This window comes from Hibiscus syriacus, unplaced genomic scaffold (genome assembly GCF_006381635.1).
Source record: "Hibiscus syriacus cultivar Baekdansim isolate YM2019G1 unplaced genomic scaffold, ASM638163v2 tig00110121_pilon, whole genome shotgun sequence".
Lineage (NCBI taxonomy): Eukaryota > Viridiplantae > Streptophyta > Magnoliopsida > Malvales > Malvaceae > Hibiscus > Hibiscus syriacus.
This window is the reverse complement of record NW_024062597.1, coordinates 96,669-108,688: the sequence shown is the minus strand read 5'-3', so window position 1 is coordinate 108,688 and position 12,020 is coordinate 96,669. Positions and strand designations below refer to the sequence as shown.

The window sequence follows — 12,020 nt, the reverse complement described above, 5'->3', positions numbered from 1 at the left end:
ATCTAAATGTGTGGAGGTGTATATGTACTTATTAATCACCTAAAAAGATGGAAACTAGCTATTTGGTCTGCCAATATGTATTTGATTATTTGTAATGTAAGCCTGTGTACATTTTATAGCTTATCTCCTTTTGACCATTTAACCACAAATCATTTTGAGATTTGATATAATTTTTATTTTTTAGTTAAATTAAATATTGAAACGCAGACTGTTGAGAAAAGACCTAGAGAGATGATGTTGAGGCGTGAATTTGCACATGCAGTTGGGTATTTGAACGCAATTCTCTCGGTAAATCTGGTCATTTCAATTATTGGCAGTATAGTACTAGCTTATTTCAATTATTACAGGGATGCATCGCTTAGAGATATGAGAGGTAAATCTGGTCATCTTGTTAAGATTGGAAGCAGCAATGAGAATTCAAATTTACTAACCAGTAGAGAAAGAGAGGGCGACTTAAGTCAACAAATTAAAATCGATAATTATGATGGTGAACCTCCAAGATTTCAGAGTGGAGTTCTGCGAACTAACTGCATTGACTGTTTGGATCGTACAAATTTTGCACAATATGCTTATGGGTTGGCAGCTTTGGGCCGCCAACTCCATGCAATAGGATTGACAGACAAGCCTAAAGTGGACCCTGATAGTAGTGTTGCTGCTGCCCTCATGGACATGTACCAGAGTATGGGAGATGCTCTTGCCCATCAGTATGGAGGTTCTGCTGCTCATAACACTGTAGGATTATCTTCTTAACCATTCTGTTGTTAGGGGGAAAAAATGCAAAAGCTAAAACATAAGATATTCAGCATTTTAGTTTTCGTATGTTATGGAATTATTCTCGTAGAATATTGAATTCTTTACAAACTTCAGGTTTTTCCGGAGAGGCAAGGAAAGTGGAAAGCTGCGACCCAGTCTAGAGAGTTTCTCAAGTCTATCAAGCGATACTATAGCAATGCCTACACCGACGGTGAAAAACAAGATGCAATAAACTTGTAATTCTTTTCCATCTACCATTTTAAAAACAATTCTTTAATGAATGACATCTTGAAGGTTTTTATCTTCATTATAACTGTGCCTTTTGAAAGTAGGGGCATTTCAGGCTTTAGAGATTATTTAGTATAGGCTATAGCCTTTATAAATCTGTACAGTTTTTGTTCTTCTAACTACCAGCCATTGGTATTTCTACCAGATTTTTGGGCTACTTCCAACCGAGGGAAGGAAAACCTGGTCTCCGGGAGTTGGATTCGGATTATTATCTTCATGTTTCTGGGACCGGAGATGACCTATTCCCTGATAAGTGGTAATGTGTCCATATCTATTTTAACCAAAAAAAACTACACTTCACCTTCCAGCAATCCTGATATATTTATTCTAAACCTCAACTAAGGACCTTTAGCTGTTTCTTAACTATATTTGCCAGGATTATTATGGTTCTTGTTATTGCTGTTGTTGTTGTTATTATGGAGTATTATAAATTATTAGGGTTAGAGAAGGGAACGGGGCTTGGATGCTTTTTTTCTCACCCCAACTCTGACTCTGACACAAGAATATGCCAAAAACTGACCTGACTCCAACTTCAAAAGAAAACCTTAAAATCTCCGAACCCAACCCCAAAATAAATGCCATACATACCTGACTTTGCACCACCCCATATTATCATAAAAGTTTCAGTTTTTTGTTATATTGGAAGAACATTTAATTCCAAAAATCCTTCCAAATCAAAAGAACATTAAACACAATAAACATCACTTCAGAGATTAGCTTCGGATCTTACTTGAAAGTTGCAGTAAGTTGGTCCTAACAATGATAGTGAGGCGGCAATAAAATGTAAAAAAGTTAATAAAATAAACCTTATTTAAAATGATAAAAGATTAGGAAAAATACAAAAATGAAATAAAAGGATAAAATAGCTTGAGTTAACAGAAAAAGTTGCAGCAAGATGGAACTGGTGAAGAAAATGAGAGGCGACAAGAACAATGAATAAAGTCTAAGAAGGTAAACTCTAGATAATACACATAGGGGCAAGTTTTGTAATAATCCCAGGCAAGGCCAGTTTTTCCTAAGCTTGACCCGAACCCTAAATGGGCTATTGTTTCGATAAATACCCATCCCAACCTGCATTATCATCAAGGTTCTGTCTTTTAATTTACCATTTTTTTCATTGTTTCGATTGCCATGTGCAGTGTGGAGGGTAATATTAAGCTTTTAGGGGTAGTGGGAAAGACACTTGCTCCCATTCCAGCTTGTAGAGAAGACTTTTCACGGATGAAGTTGACATCATTTCATAAATTGATAGAACGAACATCCAGATCAATAAAGAATGTGAGGTTGTGCAGTGAACCAGATCAAAGACCTGTTGGTCCCACAGCAAATTCTGGTGTGGCACCTGATGCAGCGTAAATATCATTTTATCTCTGCAATATATATATTTTTTATATTCTGTTTGTAGCTTCTTTTACTTTCATAACTATTTCCCTTATCTTTTGTTGAATAGTGACACTTGCCTCTTCCAGGTAATAAGATGTTTTTTTAATATTTTATCTGCAGTCATGATTTTTTTTCTAAAATTGAACCATTTGTGACTATTTGAGTGTCCTGATTTGTTGCCAGGATGTGCTTTGTCTCTGACCTTGGCTAGTTTGAAGCTTATCTTAGTTGCATATAGGTTCTCTATTTTAAATAATTTTTAGGCGGCTGTATTTTTGCTGAGAAGCTTAAACCTTGTTTGTGACGATTTTCATTTTGACTTCACTTCTATCTATGGTACCCGTTCTAAAATACAATATATTTTTTTCATTACAATTTGCGGGAGGTGAAAGGGCTTGTTGTTGGCTCTGAAATACAATATTAACCCAAGAATGTCAATTTCAAGTGCTCTGACTTTTCTTTTCAATCTTAAGAACTTTGACATATCCGTGAGAAGAGAGAATGTCTAGGAGAGAGAATAGAAGAGAGAATGTCTAGGAGAGAGAATAGAAGTGAGAGTGAGAGAGAATTTGAATGTTTCTTTGTCTTTCGGTGAGGAATGGATGGCATTTGTGGACTATCTGAGTAAAAGGGTGTCTAGGAAAGTTGTCAAGGAACTTTTTCAACACCATGGTCGTGTATTAAGGGTTTACATTCCGATCGGATCCATTAAACTAAAGTATAGGAACCATACTTTTGCCTTTGTTCAGTTCGAGAAAGAGGAGGGGTTAAAGAAAGCGATTGAGAAGTTAAACAGTACATGGATTGATAGGAAGAGAGTCTTTGTTGGGGTTGCGAAATATAAGAGTAAGAGGGCTATGTTAGCAGTTGGGAATACGTCCAAGTTGGTTACTGAGAAGTTGAATAGGGGTGAGGATGGTAAGAAGAGAGAAGAAACAGTTTCTTTGAATAGATTAAGGGATGGAAGATCGTATAAGGATGTACTGGTTTCAAATGAATGGAGGAGGAATGAAAAAATTCCTATGGATAAAAGAGAAGGATGTTCGAGAAGGGATGTAGGGGTGAAGAATGTATGGGAGATGCACATCCCCTCGGGTGATTAGGATTAGGTAAAACGTTCTCTTACAGGGATCGTTAAACCATTATTTGAGTTGGGATTGGTTCAAAAGGGATTGGAAAGTGATGGGATAAAGGTGAAAGTTGCCAGATGGGGTTATGCATAGAAATCATGCATGGTTACCTTTGGTTCGGTTAAAGAGCTTGAAGAAACGTGGTCGAAGGAGTTAATGTTCTGGTTCGATTGGTTGGAACCCCTTTTGAATGATGAAGGTATTCCAATGTCTTTCTACTCGGTGGAATTATATGGCATTCCATTGTTATGTTGGAATGCTTCCTTTTTGGAGAAACTGGTTGGAAGATGGGGGAAACTGATGTGTATTCTGGATAGCACGTTGAATAGGTTGGATTTGTCAGTGGTAAGGGTGCTGTTGAGGGTGGGAAGCCCCTTTGATGTACCGGATTGGATAACTTTAGGTGCTTATAGGAGATCATACAAAGTTACTGTTAAAAAAGGGCCTTATTCTAGGATGTCGGTGGTATAGTCAGAATTAATTTCATAGAGGGGATCGGAAAATAGTGCCGGTGATGGTGCAGCTTTCGGCGAGGAGGAAGAAGGTTGAGAAGTTGGGGTGGTTGAAAGAAGAGATCTGGCAGCAAAGGAAACACGTCTAAGGGTTGACAAGTGGCTTGATGGGACTGGGTAGCTGGAAATTTTGGCGGCTGGAGAAGCTTGATGTCAACGCAACAGGAAAATCATGGGGAACATAACGAGAGAAGGGTATCATTTTTTTGAGTTTAGTAGGGACTTGAGAGGGGACTTTGAGGGGATTGGTCTGAGGGTAAATTGGAATTTGGGGGGTAGTGGTTAAGCCCACTCCGATAAAACCAGTGAATCTTCCTCTCCCATAGGAAAAATAATTCCATCTGGGCCTGTTGTTAATTTACAGATTATGGGCTTTGGGAAGTATATGGCTGGTAGAGAGGAACATATAAGTGAGCTGGAGGGTATGGGTAAGGTGGGAGATAATGGAGTTAAGGAATTAGGAAAAGTTGGTATTACTTGCAACTCGACAGATAAGGGGAGTGGATCAGGGAATGAATATGCATCATTAGTTTCTTCACAGGGGCATTTGGGAGAAAAATCATTGGAGAAGGCAACTTCACGTTCTGAATGCAATGGATCAGCTAGAGATGTTGTAAGGAGCAGCAGTAAAGATAGGAGATATAAGAGAGTTTATAGGAGAACAGGGGGAGTTAAAGACAAATGCAAATCTGAAGTGGGGGATAGGACTTTTATAGTTTTAGAAAAGGATGAAGAAATTAATGCTACATGGGAAGTGGGAAATCTCTTAGGTATATCTTTTGGGGGGGGGGGGAAGCAGTGGCTGAAAAATTAGCTAAAATGAGTAAAAGGTGTGGGGAGGGGGAAGGTCAGTAGACTTTTCTTCATCCGAAAGGGGTAGTATTGTATTAATGTTAAAATTTTCTTGTTTGTCTTGGAATGTGCGAGGTTTAGGGAGGAAGGAGAAGGTGAGGGCGGTTAGGAGAAAGATAGGGGAAAAGAAGCCGTTAGTGGTATTCCTGCAGGAAACTAAAATGCAATTGATGAACCAATCGTTGTTGAGGAGAGTGGGAGGGAGTTTCTTAAAAGGTAGTGTGGTTGCTCCTTCAGTGGGGACTGCAGGGGGTTATTTATTCTGTGAAATGAAGAGAAGATTGATGTTGTGGACCAGGTTGTGAATAAGAGATTTGTTGCGGTTTTAGGAAAATATAATGACTCAGGTATTAAATGTTGGTCTGTTAATGTCTAAGGTCCTACAATTGAAGCGGAGAAGAAAGTTTTTTTTACTGAGTTGTTGTCGTTTGTTGAACAAGCTGTTGGACCTATTTGTGTAGGAGGAGATTTCAACTCTTATTTGATTCTTGAAGAGAAACTAGGTATAAATCATAATTTTCATTCAATGAAGGTTTTTTCGGATTTTATTCAAATGTCGGATTTGATTGATCTTCCTATGAGTGGGGGTATGTTCACTTGGGGAAATAATACAGAGGAACAATCAGTTTTGAGGTTGGATAGGTTTCTGGTGGATTCGGTGTTTTTAAATTTGTTTCCAAGAATTTCTCAAATATTGTTGCCATGTTCTATTTCTGACCATAATCCTATTTTGTTGGAGAATGTTTCGTTTGATTGGGTCCTCGGCCTTTTAAGTTATTTAATTATTTGTTGGACGACGTTAGCTTCCAGGAAATGATAAAAGTTAAGCTTGGGGAGTTGAAGAGGAGGAAGAGGCACAGAGGAATTTTTTGGTTATTGAAACAAATTAAGGTGGTTGTTAAAGAATGGTCTGGAAATAAGCATTTTGGACTCTCAAAAGGAATAACAGAGTTGGAAAATTCAATACACGAGATGGATTTGGCGAGGCAGAAGAGTGCAAAATCGGTGGATTTCGATCGGATCATTATAGAAAAGAATGAATTATGGAAGCTTTACAAAAGAGATGAACGAATATGGCATCAGAAATCGAGGTGTAAATGGTTTCTGGAAGGGGATCGTAATTCTCTGTTCTTCCATCTATGTGCAGCAAACAGGGGTAGGGTAAATTCTATTCTTTCCTTGAAGATTAATGGGGCGGAATGTTCAAATCTTGAAGAAATTAAAGCCCATATTCAGGATCATTTTAAAGAGGCTTATAATTCAAGGAAAATGTTAGAGGCAGTGGACTTTGTTAAGATTTGTCTAGATATGGCTCAGAGGTTGGAAGTGGAATTTACAGAGGAGGAAATATGGGGCATTGTGTCTGAGGCGGATCCGAATAATGCCCCTGGGCCAGATGGGATGGTTTTGGGATTCTTCAAAAAAATTTGGACTTGTATTAAGGAGGTAATGAGATTTTGCAGGGATTTTTTTGCTGGAAAACAATAGGAGAGAGGAATTAATCATTCTTTTATTACGTTGATTCCTAAGAAAGTGGGTCCTGATTGCATTGATGATTTTCGTCCCATTAGTCTCGTTGGGGGTCTTTATAAAATCTTATCGAAGATGTTAGCTAGAAGACTTGAGGGTGCATGGAGTATTTAATAGGGTCTTCACAGTTCGCGTTTATTCTGGGAAGACAAATTCTGGATTGTTCTTTCATGGCTAATGAGGGTATTGATTATTGGAGGAAAAAAAGGTTAGCCGGTGTTGCATTCAAAGTTGATTTTAGGAAAGCATATGATTCGGTTTACTACTCTTTGCTTATAAAGGTCATGGAACTAATGGGGTTTGATGAAAAGTGGATTTCATGGATTCAAAAGTGTATTTCAACTGCTTCGGTTTTTGTTCTTGTAAACGGTTCACCCACGGAGGAATTTAAAATATCTAAAGGTCTTCGTCAAGGGTGTTCCCTATCACCCCTTCTTTTTAACTTGGTGGGAGAGCTTTATAGCCGTATGTTGTCAAAAGCAGTGAATTTGGGGGGGTTTGCTTGTTTTACCATAGGAAATCATGGGCAGGCTTTTAATATTTCCATTTACAATTTGCTGTTTATATTTTGTGGAGCTTCGATCAATCAATTGAAGAATGTTAGGAGGGTATTGTTGATTTTTGAATTATTATCGTGTCTCTAGATAAATTTGGTTAAAAGTAAGATTTTTGGGATTAATGTAGAGGGGGTGTTAAAGGAATGGACTGATTCTATTGGTTGTTTAGTAGGTTCTTTCCCATCCGATTATCTGGGTATTCCTCTAGGTGCTAAGAGAAATTCAGCAGCCTTGTGGGAACCAGTGGTGAGGAGATTTAAATCTAAATTATCCGGATGGAAAGCTTCGTCGCTTTCGTTGGCTGGTAGAACCGTGCTTGTTAAGTCGATGTTGAGCTCTCTGCCTATTTATTTTTTGTCCATATTTAAAATTCCTGCCTCGGTTTTGAGAGTTTTAAATTCTATTATGGCAAGAATTCTGTGGGGAGGGTCAGGTGAGAGGAAAAATATACATTGGGTGAAGTGGTCTTCGGTGTGTTTGACTAAGAATTGTGGTGGGCTGGGGATCCCTAATCTTTAGCTAGTTAATAGAGCTTTATTAGGCAAATGGATTTGGAAATTTTCTGTTGAAGGATTCTGGATGGAAACAGCTGATCTGCTGTAAATATAAATTGGACTGTAATGATTTGTTTTTGAAGGTTGTTCCAACCCAAGCTTCTTGGTTATGGAAGAATGTTGCCCAAAGTTGGATTGTAATGGATGCGCTTGGTGAGGCAGCTCGGAATAAATTGGTTTTGAATGTCGGGGATGGGAAATCTATTTCATTTTGGCATGATGTATGGATTGATAGGGTGTCGCTTAAGGTTAGGTTTCCTAGACTGTATCCTTTATTACTGAATAAAGTGGGGAAAATTTCAGATTTTGGTTCCTTTTGCTATGAAAAGTGGATTTGGGATATAAAATGGAGGAGGAATTTGGCAGATTGGGAAGTTGATATATGGATTGAATTTATGACGTTATTGGATTCTGTTAATGTAGATCACAGTCGTATGGATTGCTTATTTTGGAAAGGTTGTGGTGATGGGGTATATTCGGTTAGGTCATGTTTGAAGGGTTGGTTCGAGATAGTGGGGGTTGAACAAGTTTAGAGTCCGATGGTGTGGAGTGGCCTAGTTACTCCGAGGGTAGAATCTTTCCTATTGCAGGTTTTAAACAAAAAGTTGGCTGTGAAGTGCGAGTTAGTGAAGAGAAAGGTTCCAGGTTTAGTTGATTCGTTGTGCCCGTTTTGTGGGTTGCTTCTTGAAACGATTTCACATCTATTTTTTACATGTAATGTTTCCTGGGTGTTGTGGTGTAAATTCTTAAGTATTTGGAATGTTCAATCATGTTTACATTTTGGCCCTGATTTTTTTCTGCAAGTTTGGTGGGGATTGGTTTTGAACTCTGATATTTGGAAAGTTATTCCCGGGGTTGTTTTGTGGTCTATTTGGAAGTACAAAAACATGATAGTGTTTGAAGGTGGGTCTTTGGATCAGATCAATCTGTTTTTCCTAGCTAGATACAAACTAGTGGCATGGTACATTGGAAAATACAAAGAATTTTCGGCGTTCTTCGATTATCTTATGGGGGATCCTTAGGTTGCGGATAGATGTGGAAGTCAGGGGAATAGGGTGGTCAATCGGGTTCAGTGGGTTCCGCCTCCTGAAGGTTTCTTCAAATTAAATGTGGATGGTGCTGTCACGGATGATTGGATGAAAGGAGGCATAAGAGGGATTATTAAAGATTCAAGGGGTTCTACGTTGGTTTCATTCTCTGAGGATGTAGGTAAAGGGCCTCCTACAGCTGCTGAAATGTTGGCCATTATTAAGGGTTTGAATCTTTTCTTTGATTCCCAATGTGGTGGCAAAGGAAGCCTTATTGTTGAGTGTGATAGTCTTGTTGTGGTTAATTGGATTAAGAATTTGGGGGGTTGTCCGCATCAGCTGTGTTTGTTGTTGAATGGAATTTTAGAGGTTATTAGGGATAAAGATGTGATGATTAGACATATTCCTAGAGGGGCAAATTGGGAGGCGGATAAGTTGGCTAAAGAAGGCATTGGATGAGAGGGGTTGTGTGTAGGCCCTATGGTGTAGTTATGGGGGGTTTTGTTTCGTTTGGATTTTGTGGTTGTATGTTTTTGATGTAATCTAAGTTGTAATTTTTAATGGTTCAATAAAATTTATAAGACATTCTTTTCCTCCTTCCAATGCTCGACAAAACTTTCATATTTCGTTGAGTATGAAGGGGGTTTTTAATGAGGTCTTCCTATTCTATAAAAAAAAAAGAACTTTCAAGCTTTTCTTAGACTTGTTGAAATTCTTTTGTCCCTCATGTACCAGTTAAATTTTTTGTGGTAAAGTAGATTATCTACTTGTTTTAGCCTAAATTTTAGGTCAGAACACAGTTCTGCGCTAAAATGCTTGTGTTAAACTGATATGTAGAGTAAGATTGACATTATTTTATTTGATCCGAACTTTAGAATTTTGGTGCAGTGAAATACAGCTTAGAAGTCCGAATTGGCTATTTGGCCAAAGAAAGTTTGAAGAAGTTGGCTCAGCTCCCAAAGTAACTGTACGTGAAAATAAAAATGGAGGGCTGAATGGGGAAATGAAATTTGATGATTTATGTGACTTAGCTTGGCTTTCTTCCTATGATGACGATGATGGTGATGATGAAAAAGATATTTTCCAGAGGTATTTTCTTAAAATTCATTTTTGTTTTCCTAAGGGAAAATGCATTATCTTTTTGTGTTCGCAGCATGAAGGATTCAATTTGTTGCTAACTGCGGACCAATAACGTTGGTCTCCATGAACATGGCCTGAAAATGAGTAATGGTGGGATTGATTGTTTACTATTTGAGATCCATATGTGCTTGCATGCACAGGTGACATAAATGTCCACACATGCATGAGGTATCATTGTCCTGAAAAGCATTATCAAAGTGTAACTACATGCAGGTGACAACACATTGCCATAACGCAAAAAGTGGTTATGAATCTTAACTACTTGTCTAATGAAATTTCTGTTCATAACCACCTTTCTATTTTGTAGCTTAACGATTAGACTTGAACAAACTTAAAAAGAAGATTGTTATTATTTACTGAATAGTTTACAACCTTTATAGAGTAGTCTAAGTGTAAATAAGGGAACAATCCCTAAAAATCAGTAACTCCCTAAGAATTAGAGACTAAGAATAGATCATACTGTACAAGGAAACTCCTAGGAATAAGGTAAGTAATCTATCCTTAATTTAGGGATTTCGACACTCCCCCTCAACCTGGAGTGTAGATATTTATCAAACCCAGTTTGCCAATAATTTCTTCAAACATGTTTCTGCTCAAACTTTTGGTCAACAAGTCCGCAACTTGTTGTCTCGTAGGTATGTAAGTAACACAAACCTCTCCCGAGTTAATTTTTTCTTTGATGAAGTGGCGATCAATTTCCACATGTTTGGTGCAATCATGGTGAACAGGATTATGTGCTATGCTGACAGCTGCTTGCTTATCAAAATGCATTTTTATAGGTCTTGTATAGGACACTTTTAGTTCTCCAGTAGTCATATCCAGATTCCTTCACATATACCATGGGATAGTGCTCGATACTCGGCCTCTGCACTGCTGCGTGCTACAACAAACTGTTTTTTACTTCTCCATGTTACGAGATTACCCCAAACGTAGCTACAGTAATGACTTGTAGAATGTCTGTCGTTAACACCTCTTGCCCAATCTGTATCAGTGTATACTTCTACACTTCGATTTGCAGTTTTCTTGAAGTGCATGCCTTTACCCGGAGTCCCTTTGAGATACCTTAATATCCTGTACGCAGCTTCTAGATGTTTTTCCCTTGGAGCATGCATGAACTGGCTGATAACACTCACATCGAAAGCTATGTTCGAATGAGTGTGAGATTGGTAGATAAGTCTCCCTACTAGTCGTTGATATCTCCCCCTATCGATATCTTATCCATCCTGATCAGTCCCTAATTTAAGATTGAATTCCACAGGAGTTTCAGTTGGTTTGCAGCCCAACAAACCAACTTCTGAAAGCAGATCTAGAACATACTTTCTTTGGGAGATGGAAATACATGCCTTAGACCTTACTACCTCCATTCCAAGAAAGTATCTAAGATTCTCCAGTTCTTTAAGTTCGAATTCTGCACTAAGAAACTCTTTTAGACTTCTAATTTCGCTTGAATCATCATCTGTTAAAATTATATTGTCCACATAGACAATGAGAATGCAACATTTTCCACTTTTTGAGTGTTTGTAGAACATGGTGTGGTCAGCCTGTCCTTGAATATAACTTCTACTAGTCATAGCTTTGGCAAATCGGTGAACCACGCCCTTGGAGATTGCTTTAATCCATATAAGAATTTCTTTATCTTACACATGGTCCTTTCTCTTTTCAAACCCAGGTGGGAAATCCATGTACACTTCCTCATTTAATTCCCCATTGAGGAAAGCATTTTTTAATCCAATTGGGTCAAGGGCCAATCCAAGTTGACATCTAGGGATAGGAGAACTCGAATAGTGTTTAGCTTGGCAATTGGTGCAAACGTCTCGTCGTAGTCAAGGCCATAGGTTTGAGTAAAGCCCTTAGCCACATCCTGAGCCTTGTATCGATCGATATTGCCATCGGGCTTAAATTTTGTAGTGAAGACCCACTTGCATCCTACAGTCTTCTTACCACTTGGTAAATCCGAGACTTCCCATGTTTCATTGTCTTTGAGAGCCTTTATTTCTTCCATCACAGCTTGCCTCCATACAGTTGATTTAAGATTTTTCTATGTTTTTCGGAACTTCTACAGTATCAACATTAGATACAAAGGCTTTATAAGATTTAGATAAGTTTCCATAGGACACAAACCGAGAAATAGGGTATTGAGTGCAACTCCCTGTTCCCTTTCGAACAACAATTGGAAGATAGATGGATGGTGATGGAGGAGAGACTTCTGTTTCAGAACAATCCTCAGTTGGGGATGAAATTGGCGCTGCTGTTTCAGTTTTAGGAGGATGAAGTCGTTGGGAGTATACCCGAA

General features: G+C 38.4%; 1 pseudogene; it reads left to right on the top strand.

Moving 5' to 3' along the window:
- The window catches only part of LOC120215477, a 39,429-nt pseudogene that overhangs the window by 18,849 nt on the left and 8,560 nt on the right, over positions 1-12,020 (top strand).